Here is a 13532-nt window from a genome sequence, read left to right as displayed (position 1 = left end):
CAGATAGTTCTTACAGCCGAGACATGTCTGAAGCCCAGGGAGCCTCTGGATGACAAAACCATCCAACTGGGTCAATAAACTACAATGTGAAGTAATAAGACCTTTGGTTTCTGCCTTAGTGAAAATTGCTGAGGCCACGGGTTCCACAAACACGAGTACTACAAGGAGAAAGACATTGAAATAGCACTTTATTTTTACCTCTGTCTTTATCATATTGAACTAGAGGCCCCATGCACGAAATTCATGAAAGGGTAGGCTTCGCAGCGCTGGCTGCCTTGTGGCCCTGGTTGCTTCGTGGCCCCGCCCCCCTCCCACACCCTCCTTGGCCTGGAGCTGCCCATGAACACTGCCACACACCCCTGGTTCCCGGTTCTGCGGAGGCTCCTCTCCCTCTCCCCTCCCACCATTGATCGCCCCGCTGGCCGACCAATCACATTGCACCCTTCTGGGCTGGCCTGGCGCCAGTGCATGATCGTTTGGAAGGTCATTCTGTTCAGTCGTTAGGTTGATTTGCATATTATGCTTTTATTATTATAGATAGTGTTCTTTTCCTTTGAACATGTCAATCTTTACATTTAAATTCTACATCTAAGTCTGTGTACATTTTGTCCTGCAAAGTGGCAGCAGTTTTTAAAACTGGTGGTATCATAATTGACTGCAGAAATTCACTGCCTATCCATTAACAACTGCTGTCCAGGCATGCCTGTGGCATCACTACCACCATTCCGTGACCAGGTTCCCATCTGGTCCTCCCCAAGGCTTTGGACGGTCCCAGGTGCATATGACTTAGTGATTGCACTTACTGGCTCTCTCCAATTTATTTTTCCTATCATGAAAGCTCAGTTCTGATATATTTATATTGGAACCAATACTTAATATTTGGTAGATGAGGATAAATCTATGAGACTACGAATGACAGTCAAAAATGATGAAAGTCTGAGCACAGAAGCCAAGAGAAGAGAAAATTTCAAGAGGAGACAGTAACCAGTAGAGTCGAGTGATGCCAAGAAGCCATCAGTAAGACCAGGACTGAACATTTTCCATTGACTTTAACATCTTAGATCTTAGCAATCTTAGTAATAAGTTGTTTCAATGGAAACAAATCATAAGTGCATTGAGGAATCAATGGGAGTTGAAAAATGGATTCCTGCAACCCCCCTCTCCTCCACTTACGCTGTGGCCTGAGGATCCATAGATATGGTCCCTCTAAGACAACTCGTGGCAATGACTGTGGGTACATGTATTACATGTACCAGAGAACATCTGATTCTTTGTAGATGTCGCTTCTCATTCCTTTTATCTCTGCTTAAAAGGTTTAATATCAACAACTACCGGGTATTGGGAACCTACTATGTGTAAGGCTGGGGCTGAGCACTTTTTATCCACTTATCTCTAATTCTACAACAATCTTGAATGCTCTTCCTCTCATTTTCCAAATAAAGAAATAGATGTCACTTGTTTAAGTTCACACAGCTAGAACCAGAGCTGGCATTTAAACTTGATAAGCCACCCTTTCCGTGACGTGCAAGGAGGAGTCCCAGGGGAGATCAGGTAGCCCCGTCATCCTTGTTGCTTCTTATTCATTAGTTTCAGTACATTTCACGTTTCAAATTATAAAGACCTTGCTCTATATATTCTACAGCAGTTTGCTGAGCCCTTTGATTGGACTTTGAACACATACATTTCTCCACACAGCAACTCAGTCAACAGAAGTTGCTAATATGGGAAAGTCCCACCTGATCCATCAAAACCCTATTAGTCACACCCATCATAAATGCACCACCCTACTCTCTGGCCTCATTGATTGTCCCCTTTGGGATGAGTCATCAAGCATCACGCCAGTCTGAGTCCCCATCAACTCTTGTCTGGATTATTACAGTAGCCTCCTCACCAGTCTCTTTGCTTCTATCTTTGCTCCCAATCACACAGCAGCCAGAATAATACTTTAAAAATGTAAGTCAGACCATGTTAGTTTTCTCTTTAAAACCTGTTTCATGCAGAGAAAAAACAGCATTCTAACAATGACTGATTATACCCTCCTTACTCACCTCTCTGACCTCTTTTCCTGCTCTTGCCTTGCTCACCCTGCTGGAGCCACACTCCTTTCTCTTCTTTAATCCTGCCAGGAAAAGCCAGCCTTAGGATAAACCTAATTATTAATCTTAGTCAGCCCCACTTTTTCTTCTTTTCATAGCACATATTATCTTTCTGAATGCCACTTTAGGAGAGCAGGCAACTTTGTTCACTGACGTATCCCTAGTGCCTAGAATGGTATCTAGCATATAGTAGGTGCTCAGTAAAACTTCATTCAAAACCAAACATTTTTAACTTTGTTACTATTTTGCTTGGCATTTCTCCCAATCCTGTTCCGGTTCTCACCCCTTTTTTTGTCTTAGGGTTTGGGGGTGGGGCTGGTTTTCTCTAGAACTTCCTTATTTCAAATCTAATATAAACTTTAACAAATTTAGATATAATTTTATAACATAAAATTCACTGCTTTAATATTTACAATAAAGTGGTTTTAGTATATTCACAAGGTTGTATAACCATTGCCACTATCTGATTCCAGAATATTTTCATCACTCCCCAAAGAAACTCCATACCTCATCTTCCCCCAACCCTGAGCAACCACTAATCTACATTCTATCTCTATAGATTTGACTGTTTGGGGCATTTCATATAAATGGAATCAAAGAATATAATATGTCTTATTTCATTTAGCATAATATTTTCAATGTTCAAACGTGATGTGGCATATATCAGAACTTCATTTGTTTTTATGGCTGAATAATATTACATGGTATGGATATACCACATTTAGTTAGAGGGAGGGAGAGATACAAACATCAGTGAAAGAGAATCATTGATCAGCTGCCTTCTGCATGCCCCCTACTGGGGATGGAGCACACAACCAGGGCATGTGCCCTGATCAGAAATCGAGCCATGATCTTCCTAGTTCATGGGTCGATGCTCAACCACTGAACCACATCGGCCGGGCTTCACTTTTTGAATATTGTGAATAATGCTGCTATGCACATTTGTTTATAGTTTTTGTTTGAACACCTGTTTTCAATTCTTTGGATATACGCCTAAGAATGGAATTTCTGGGTTATAAGGCAATTCTATATTTAATATTTTGAGAAACTGAAAACTGTTTTTCAAAATGGCTATATCATTTTAAATTCTTACCAATGCTAAATAAATTTTCTAATTTATCCATATCTTTGTCGACATTTGTTATTGTTTGTCTTTATTATAGCGATCTTAGTGATGATAAAGTGGTAGCTCATTGTGATTTTGATTTGTATTTCCTTAGTGATTATAGATTTGAGTATATTTTCATGTGCCACTTATATATTTTTTTCTGATAAATTTCTATTCAAATCCTTTGCCCATTTCTAAATTGGGTTATTTGTTGTTGAGATAAACACACACACACACACACACACACACACACACATTCTTACATATATGTTCTGGATACTAAACCATTATCAGAAATATGATTTGTAAATATTTTTTATCATTCCATTCATTTTCTTTTTACTTTCTTGATGGTGTCCTTTGGTGTACAAAAGCTTTATATTTTGATAAAGGCCAATTTTTCTTTTTTTTTTCCTTTTGCTTATAGTTTAGGTGTTATATTTAAGAATCCATTGCCTGATTTACTTTGATATATTTTGAGTTAATTTCTTTATATGGTGTGAGGTGGGGGTTCACCTTCATTCTTTTGCATGTGGAAAACTAGTCTTCCCAGCATCATTTGTTGAAGAGTCTGTTGTTGTTTTTTCTCTAAAATATTGTCTTGGCATACCTGTTGAAATTACTTAATCATAAATGTATGGGTTTATTCTGGACATTCAATTGTATTCTATTAATCTATGTCTGTCCTTATGCCTATACCACACATTCTTGATTACTGTAGCTTTGTAGGGAGTTTTGAAATCAGTAAGTGTGGGTCCTCCAACTTTATTTTTCATTTTCAAGGTTGCTTTGATTATTCAGAGTCCAATGCAATTTTATATAAATTTTAAGGTTAGCTTTTCCCTTCCTGCAAAAATAAATAAATAAATAAATAAATAAATAAATAAATAAATAAAAGAGGCTATTGGTACTTAGATAAGAGTATATTAAATCTGTATATTGCTTAGGGTAGTATTGCCACCTTTAATAATATTAAGTGAACACAAAATGTCTTTCCATTTATTTGTATCTTCTTTAATTCCCTTCAGAGATTTTTTGTTGTTGTTGTTAGTCTTTAGTTACAAGTCTTGTACGTTTTTTTGGTTAAATTTATTTCTTAGTATTTTCTGGCTCTTGATGCTACTTAAATGCCTTTGTTTCTTAATTTAATTTAAAAGCTGTTCATTGCTAGTTTGTAGAAATACAACTGATTTTTGTGTGTTGAACTTGTATCTTGCAACCTTGCTGAATCTGAAATTGGCTCTACCAGATTTTTAGGTGGTTTTTTTTTTTTTTTGTAGATTCTTTAGGATTTTCTATATATAAGATCATGTCATCTGAAAATAGAGATTGTTTAATTTCTTTTCCAGTTTGGATGTCTTTTACTTCATATTCTGCCTAAATCTCCTGCTACAACCTTCCATACAATATTGAATCAAAGTACGAGAGTGAACATACTTGTCTTTTTTCTTGTTCATGATGTTGGGGTGGGGGTGGAGGGAAAGCATCCAGTCTTTCACCATTAAGTATGATGTTAGCTATGGGCTTTTTGTAGATTCCCTTTAGAAGGTTGAGGAAGTTCCCTTTTATTACTTATTTGTTGAGTGTTTTTATCTTGGAACTAGAGGCCCGGTGCACAAATTTTGTGCACGGGGCAGGGGGTCGTGTCCCTCAGCCCACCCTGCACCCTCTCCAATCTGGGACGCCTTGAGGGATGTCTGACCACCCAGTGGGATCAGGCCTAAACGGGCGGTTAGACATCCCCCTCACAATCCAGGACTGCTGGCTCCCAACTGCCCTCCCCTGCAGGTCTGGTCCCCCCCCCAACTGCCCTCTTCTGCTGGCCTGGTCACCCCCAACTGCCCTCCCCTGCAGGCCTGGTTCCCCCCAACTGCCCTCCCCTGCAGGCCTGGTGTCTCCCAACTCCTCTCCCCTGCAGGCCTGCCCCCCCCCAACTGCCCTCCCCTGCAGGCCTGGTCCCCCGAACTGCCCTCCCCTGCTGGCCTGGTCCCCCCCAACTGCCCTACCCTGATAGCCTGGTCTCCCCCAACTGCCCTCCTCTACTGGCCCAGTCACCCCTAACTGCCCTCCTTGCTGGCCTGATCGCCCTCAACTGCTCTCCCCTGCAGGCCTGCCCCCCCCAACTGCCCTCCCCTGAAGGCCTGGTCCCCCCAATTGCCCTCCCCTGCTGACCTTGTCTCCCCCAACTGCCCTCCTCTGCCGGCCAGGTCACCCTTAACTGCCCTCCCTGCTTGCCTCATCGCCCACAACTGCCCTCCCCTGCAGGCCTGTTCCCCCCCAACTGCCCTCCCCTGCAGGCCTGGTCCCCCCCAACTGCCCTCCTCTGCTGGCCTGGTCACCCCTAACTTCCCACAACTGCCCTCCCCTGCAGGCCATCTTGTGGCAGCCATCTTTGACCACATGGGGGCAGCCATCTTGTGTCTTGGTGTGATGGTCAATTTGCTTATTACTCTTTTATTAGATAGGATGGTGTTGGAATTTGTCAAATGCTTTCTCTGCATCTATTGAGATGATCATGTGGTTTTTGTTTTTTATCCTATTAATATGGTGTATTACATTAATTGGTATTTAAATGTTGTGCTGACTTTGCATTCCTGGGATAAATCCCACTTGGTTATGGTGTATTATGCTTTTTATATGTTGCTGGATTTGGTTTTTTAGTTTATTGTTGAAATGTTTGCACCTATATTCATTAGAGAGATTGGTCTGTAGTTTTCTTATAATATGTGATTTGGTATTAAGGTAGTACTAGTTTCATAGAATGCGTTGGGAGGTCTTTCCTCCTCTTCTATTTTTGGTGAAAGCTTTTGAAATATTGTTCCTAACTCTTTAAAGGTTTGGTAGAATGTACCAGTGAAGCCATCTGTTCCAGAATTTTTCTTCGTGGGACATTCTTTGTTTATGACTTGGATCTCTTTACTTGTTAGAAGTCTATTCAAATTTTCTATTTCTTTTTGGGTCCATTTTGGTAGTTTATCTCTTTATAGGAATTTTTCCATTTAACCTACCATGTTCCTATCTATCTACTACAATTGCAGACACTAAATTGATGGTTAAAAATATTTTAAAAGTAAAGAAGTTTGATTTATCTTGCATTAGAAGGCAAATATTTCAATTTTTTACCTAAAGAAGCCTAGAAGAATCAAATGTCATTTTGATAATAAGGAATTTGATAGCTAAATCTTTAAGTATGCAAAGTATAAATAGAAAATATACCTAAATAGTATGCCTTAAGAGGAAAATTAGAAAATGGTCAAAAATTTGCCTTTGGGTTTATGAGTTCAAAGTAAAACTAGTCTATTAATGAATAAAACATTTTCTCCTTAATAATATTATACAACTTAAAAAATTACTGATAGGATACCAAGGAAATGAATTCTAGATTGTACCCTTTTCTGAGCAATTAATGTTCCCTGAATTAGTTTTGTTCCTCCTCTCTCTTTTTATAAAAAACTAGAAAAAAAATGATGTGTTATAAAGCAGTCCCTTCTCAAAATCCAAACTGATAGCAAAAATGTTAATAATAGTCCTTTTTACATCAAAATAAAAAATATTAAGGTAATTAAAATGCCAATAAATATTTAAAATGTAGAAACCTTTTTATATCTTTTTTTTGTTTGTTTGTTTTCTTAATCCTCACCAAAAATATTTTCCCATTGCTTTCCAGAGAGAGTGTACCCATAAGGGAGGAAAGGGGAGAGAGAGAGAGAGAAAGGGAGAGAGTGGGAGAGAGAGAAACATTGATATAAGACACATCAACTAGTTGCTTCCTGCACATGCCCCAACCAAGGGGTAGGGAGTGAACCTGCAACACAGGTACATGTCCTTGACCAGAAATTGAACTGGAAACCTTTTGGTGCAAGGGCTGATGCTCTAACTACTGAGAAACACAGGCCTTTTTATATTTATATTTTTATTTATTCTAGGCAAACTATTTTACCCTCATATATATGTATGTTTGTTTTTTGGAGGATACCTCACTGTTTCTTTTTAATATCTCTCTCTCTCTCTCTCTCTCTCTCTCTCTCTCTCTCTCTCTCTCTGCCTTAAGATAATATATTCATTTCAGCCCAGTTATTTAAGAACTTCAGTATTATTTAAGTGAGATCAATCACCATTTTTTTCTTCTTTCTCTGCATCTTGTCCTCAATTAGTCTTTCTTCAATATATAATTATTTAATATTGAAAAACCATACCTGACTTTACCAGGAATTTTGTTGCACAGATTGTACATCATTTCTCTTCTTACTTGGGTATAGGCAGGCATTTTTTTCAATCTATACTTATAATAGGGTAATATGCCAATTGGTCAGGATGCCATCACGTAATGACTGATCAGCAGGCTGCGCACGCAGCAGGCGTGGGTGGGCAGGGACTGCCATCACCAGGAGGGCCTCTGTGTGGCCTGGCTGGAGGTGGCCCCTGGCGGAGGTCACCACAGGCACCTGCACCTGCACCTTCTCCCCCCAGGCCGGCCCGGCGGATACAACACGTTTGGGTCGCCGCGCTGTCAGCTCTCCTGGAAGATGCTTCCTCTAAGCTTCCAAGAAGCAACCTTTCCCAGGGATCCGGAGCAAGAGGCTGAGCATGCTGCCCTCACCTCCATGCCACCCTGCCCTACCATGCTCTGAGCCCCCGAGTCCTGCAGAGCCCACGAATCCTCCCAAGCACCCGAGTACTCCAGAGCCTCCTGGAAAACCTCCTTCGAAGTCAAAGACAGGCAGTCCGGCATCTCCTGTGGGAAAATGGCCAGAGCAGTGACCCCCTCGTGCCTTACATCACAGAGAAAGGCGGTGCCCCTCCATCCCACACACCCACCCCCTCTACCTGTCTGGGCTCCTCTAGCAGCTCATAGCAGAGAGTCTGCCTCTGGACAAAATGCCTCCCCAACGTCCTCCCTTCCTCCCTGGGCCTCTAATCATAAAGGTCACGCAATCCATCACCAGGAGGGCCTCCGCATGGCCCAGCCCTGGGATGGCCCCCGGTGGAGGCCGCCACAGGCACCTGCACCTGCGTGTGTCCCCACCCAGCGCTGACATGATGCTGCGGGGGGGGGGGGGGGGGGGGGGGCGGGGCTTGACAGGTGTGCAGCCGGCCAGGTCTGGGCCAGCATTTGCGATGACTATTAATAAATCACAAGGACAAACTCTAGACAGAGTAGGAATATTCCTACCTGAACCCCTTTTCAGACATGGTCAGTTATATGTTGCTTTCTCTCGAGTTTGAAGAGCATGGGACGTTAAAGTTGAAGTTGTAAATACTTCATCACAAGGGAAATTAGTCAAGCACTCTGAAAGTGTTTTCACTCTTAATGTGGTATACAGGGAGATACTAGAATAAATTTAATCAATTTATCAGTCATTGTTTGCATCAATGTTGTTTTTATATCATGTTTTTGTTGTTTTCGTTGTTTTCATATCATGTTTTTGTTGTTTTTATATCATGTCTTTGTTATTGTTATGTCATGTTGTTATTGTTTATTTATTAATTAATATATATGTTAATTTCATATACATTTTACTAATTTTCTTTCATATCTGACACTTCTATTATAGAGAAAGGGCAAGTAGCAATATTAAAATATTTCCTCTAATTAATTCCCTCTTAATGTGCACGAATTTCATGCACTGGGCCACTAGTGTTAAATAAGAGAGAGAGAGATGATAATTTGGCTTAACTGACATGTAATAAACTTAGATTAAATGCCATGTAATCAAAACCAGATTGTTGGCTGCATACTCTAATCTATATGACTTGAGGTAGAAAATCAAGTGTTCTTACCTATGTCTGTGGGAGCATACCCTGAATTCATATAACAGCAAGGAGCTCACGGGGACTGAAGCATCATTGCAAATGGGAAAGTAGAGATGAGGCTTTTTAGGTGCCTTAACAAGGTGTTCAGATTTTTACTCTCTAGGAGATGGAGACCCATTTGCGGATTTTGATCAATGATAGGGCATGGTCATTTGCAGCGAAACATCCTTCTTGGAGCTCTGTGGAGATGGCTTTGATCACGCAAGTCTTATCTTCTAAAGGAAGACCCTCTCAGTTTCATATTGGAGTTTTGGGAAGCATTGGTGCTATTTGTTGTTCACAGGGTCATTTGGCAAAACTTTTCTATCCAAACCTAAAAATTAAAGTTATTCCAATGAGAATCTAGAGCATAGTCTAGGTCATGTTACATAAAACAGGTTGGACTTTTAAAAATGAAATGTCTTATTTTATGGCTAATAAAAACAACAAGCTTATAGTATGACTGCTCTCTGATAATTCTAGGCAATACCACATCTTTTTATTGTTTTTGCTTCTAGTACATTTATATTAAAATTTCTCTTTTTAGAATGGCTCATAGGAAGGGGCAGCATTTAATGTGTTTTATCTTCTGCATCCTATAATGTAATAAAGAACTGTCTGTATTTCACAGAGCTTTTTCAGTTCATCTTTATGACACTTTCTTCATGGGTAGGTATTGCTATCCTGATTTTAAAATTAAAGAAGCTGATGCCCATGTTAAGCAATTCGACCTTTCTTACAGACATAGCAGAGCTAGAATTTGAGATCACGTCTGTCCAGCTTCGAAGTCCTTTCTTTTCAATATATCACCCTCCCTCTTGGGTAGAATTTCTCTCATTGCAATGCCATTTTCCTTCTGTACATTCCTCCACTGAACATTTCCTTCCTGTGGTCTGCAGGCATTGGGTGAATTAAAAATCTGCATATCTCTGGGTTAGGATAACTCAGCCTATTTAATTCTTTAGGCCATGTAGCCCCTTGTTTCCTCCATCACAACAGGCTGAGAGTTGCCAGAGGAGCTCTGCTTGCACACAATTGGCAGCCAGGAGAGGGGCAGCTGCTGCCCTCTTCAGATAATCTCTCTATTTAAAGTTCAAAGTGACCCTGGAAAACAATAACAAGTAAGCCTGGAGCTGATCAGCCCACCCAACGACAGGAAGAATGGCTGAAAAAGGTAAGATTTAAGCGTCAGGCTGTCTTGGCAAAAAACGACCCAGGCTCCCTGGCTTATTTTGCTTCCCAGTATTTGGTGTTACTCCGTTATTCTGATGAATGTGGTATATCTGCTAAAGGAGCATTAACCATATATGTTGGTGTGGCCACTAAAAGGGCATTAGATGTGCAGTGTATGGACCATGTCTATATATTTGTGGACAATTCTGAAAGGATTAAACAAATTTAAAAGCTGAATTTTTCACCCTTGTTTTGAAAGGTGAGTTAGAAGTCAGTTATTCTCCAGGGTTGTACTAGATTTGAGGGATTGTGGCATGCTGGACCAGAATTAAGGACATTTGAATTCTGTGTCAGATCTGCTACTAATGGCCTGCGAGTCTGAGGAGGTCCCTCAACCTCTCTGAGCCTGTTTTCTAACTGTAAAATTAAAAGAAACAAAATGGGCTTAGTCATCTCTCATATGCTGTGCATCTGAAATGTTTTTCCTAGTTTTTTAAAAAAATTTTTTTTATATTTAATAAAGAAGATTAAGGCTGATATGACAAAATGGTCTGAATATACTGTGTCCAAGAAATAGTTTCTAAATGCCTACAGGAATTCTTGCTTTTAATCCTGACAATCTCATGAAATATGCAGTATTATCATCATTCCAATTTTACAGATAAGGAAGCAGAGACAGCAAAATTTTGTAACTTGTCTGCAATCATGCATGTAGGGAGTGGTGGCATCATGTTTTGAACTTGAACAGTCTTGTTCCAGGGCACAGTGACCTTAAGAATTCTTCCAGGTGTAACTGCTTGGGCATGCTCAAGGCCTGGACAGGGAAAGAAGCATTTTGAAATTGTTCTTCATATTTTAAAAAAGGTTTTGTGCTGGTTTGTGCTATGTTGAGTTCCTGTACTCCTGTTTCAGAGCAATGGGACAGATGTTTGGTAAAACTTAAAATATTAGTGTTAAAAGAACAAAAATGCAGTTATAATTTGAATGTTAAAAGGCACAATCAATTGTATTGGTTTACAAGGAATAATAAATAATTAAGGCTTTATAATATGTACATTTTAGAATTATATTAAAATATCCTTATATAAAATAGTTATAATGCTCAATTAAAATATCAATATTCACTTTTAAGTTCTTTGAAATTGGGAAAAATACTAAATCACATATATGGACAGCTCAAAAAAAGTACTATTATGTATTTCCACTGAAATGGCACCTTAATTCATAAAAGGCTTTCATTAAAATAAGAGTAAAGGGTATGTCTTAATGTTCACTTTATCCTTAAAGCAATACCACATAGCAGGTAAAGAGAAATGTTTTTCATTCAGTGGTTAATGCTTTGTTCAAGGTCACAGGAAGGTGGAGAAGCAAGGAAAATCTAATTAACTTTGAGAATTAAGAAAGACTCCAACATTTCTGGAAACATAGATTTAAATGATTAATATTTATTTTAACTTCCGAAAGTTTTCTTTAATAAGAATGTCTTTTAATTTTAGACGTGTCGTTAGAAACTTCCAGATGATTGTATTTTAATAGTATTTTTAAAACTCCGCACTTTAAAGTAATGAAATTTATAAAGTGAAGTGCAATTGCTAAGACTATGCATCCTCTTTGTTAGCCGATGGCATACAATCTAATGGTGCTTTTCAATTAAGAATATATGAGTCCTTAACACAAAACATTAATTTTATATGATATCTTTCTGTGCGTTTTTAAATTCTATTGTGTGATATGTGTGTGTTTGAAAGAATAAGATTGAGATGCAGTGAATATTATTTTAAAAAGATATTTTTAAAGTTGCTTTTTATTGGTCAGGGTACAAACAGCAGACACAGGAGGAATCATTATACTAATGTCTTTTATGTGTGTGTTGGTCCAGTGTTGATTGCTATATTGAACAACCAAAAAAAAAAAAAAGTTCTGAATCTCTCTTCTCTAGTCAAGAATGATCATATATCTCTAGTTGGTTTGGCTCAGTGGATAGAGCGTTGGCCTGTGGACCGAAGGTCCCGGGTTCGATTCTGGTCAAGGACATGTAACTCGGTTGCAGGCTCCTCCTTAGCTCAGGCCCTCATAGGGGCTCATGCAGGAGACAACCGATCGATGTGTTTTTCTCTCTGTCTTTCCCTCTCTCTTCCACTCTCTATAAAAATCAATGGAAAAATATCCCGGGTGAGGATTAAAAAAAAAAAAAAAGAATGATCATATAAAATATAGTGCTTTTCCCCCTATGATATTTTAGATTAAAGTTAACTATCAAGGCCAAAAACAATTTCAATACCTTTCCCTATGTTATGATTCTATGTTATGATTATTATTTAGTTTACTAGGAATTACGTCAGAGTCATTGTCAATTATTTGTATGTAAACAGCTGCTCTTTGTGTTATTGCACACATACATGAATGTGTGCTGTCTTCACTAAACATGCACAGTGGATAGAGTTTACAAAGCCTTTGCATGTATGCAAATTCATTTGATCCTCAAAACAACTTCAGGGGATAGATATCACATGTTTCATTATCCATATTTTACAAATAGGGAAGTTCAAGCTCAGAGTGGCCCAAGGTCACATAACTGTAAAAGGAAGACCTATGATGTGAACACAGGCCTTCTATTCCAAATTCCCAGCTGAGTCCCATGTACCTTTTGTAGAAAAAACACTGATAGTCATGTATGGGTATGACCAGAGAGTGTGTTTATTCCCTTGTTATTACCAGATCCCTCTTATTCTCTTGTTTCAGGAGATAAAATGCCCAAATGACCTACCAAATCTGTTCTGTTTTGCTTATTTTTTAACAGAATCTACATCATCACGCATTCTGGTCCCTATACTTCTCTTGATTGCCTGGATTGTGGGCTGCATCGTAATGGTTTACATTACCTTCTTTTAGAAAGGTAAAGTTTTCAATGATTGAATATGTTCATTTATAAAGGGCATACATTAGTCTGGAAATACTCTTTTCTGCTTTACTAACGAATCATTTTACCATGCAGGCAAGACGACTTCAGACTGATGCCATTTAGAAGAATGAAGACAAGTGTGAACATGACAGATTATTAAATATGTCTCATGTAGACAACTGCAATGTTTGACACTACTTCATAAACTTGGATTTGTAAACTGACACTTTGGTGTACATAAAAGTCTCTTTGGGAACGTGTTTAAAATTTTGGGTACAAATAAGAAGTGTAAGAAAGTATGGATGAAGTTTTCTATAACCTGGGAGTAGGAAAAACATTCTTACTTATGACTAAATGCATAAGCAATAGGAAAACATTTGGTAGCTTAAACTACAATTAAAATATTCCCCCCCCAAAAAAAATAGAAAAAAATGAGCTAGAGATAAGAAGGAATAGTTTA

The 13532-nt window shown here is 39.0% G+C and overlaps 1 long non-coding RNA gene across 1 annotated transcript; it reads left to right on the top strand.

Annotated features, from left to right (window-relative positions):
• Positions 1–9999: 9999 nt before the first annotated feature.
• On the top strand, positions 10000–13189 carry LOC307097318. The gene is made up of 3 exons (XR_013813347.1): positions 10000–10171; positions 12971–13066; positions 13166–13189. It is a non-coding gene; the product is annotated as an uncharacterized lncRNA (long non-coding RNA).
• The last annotated feature ends 343 nt before the right edge of the window (positions 13190–13532 follow it).

The sequence above is a fragment of the Cnephaeus nilssonii genome, assembly GCF_951640355.1.
Source record: "Cnephaeus nilssonii genome assembly, chromosome: 3".
In the NCBI taxonomy this organism is placed as follows: Eukaryota; Metazoa; Chordata; class Mammalia; order Chiroptera; family Vespertilionidae; genus Cnephaeus; species Cnephaeus nilssonii.
This window is presented reverse-complemented; position numbering and strand designations above follow the sequence as displayed.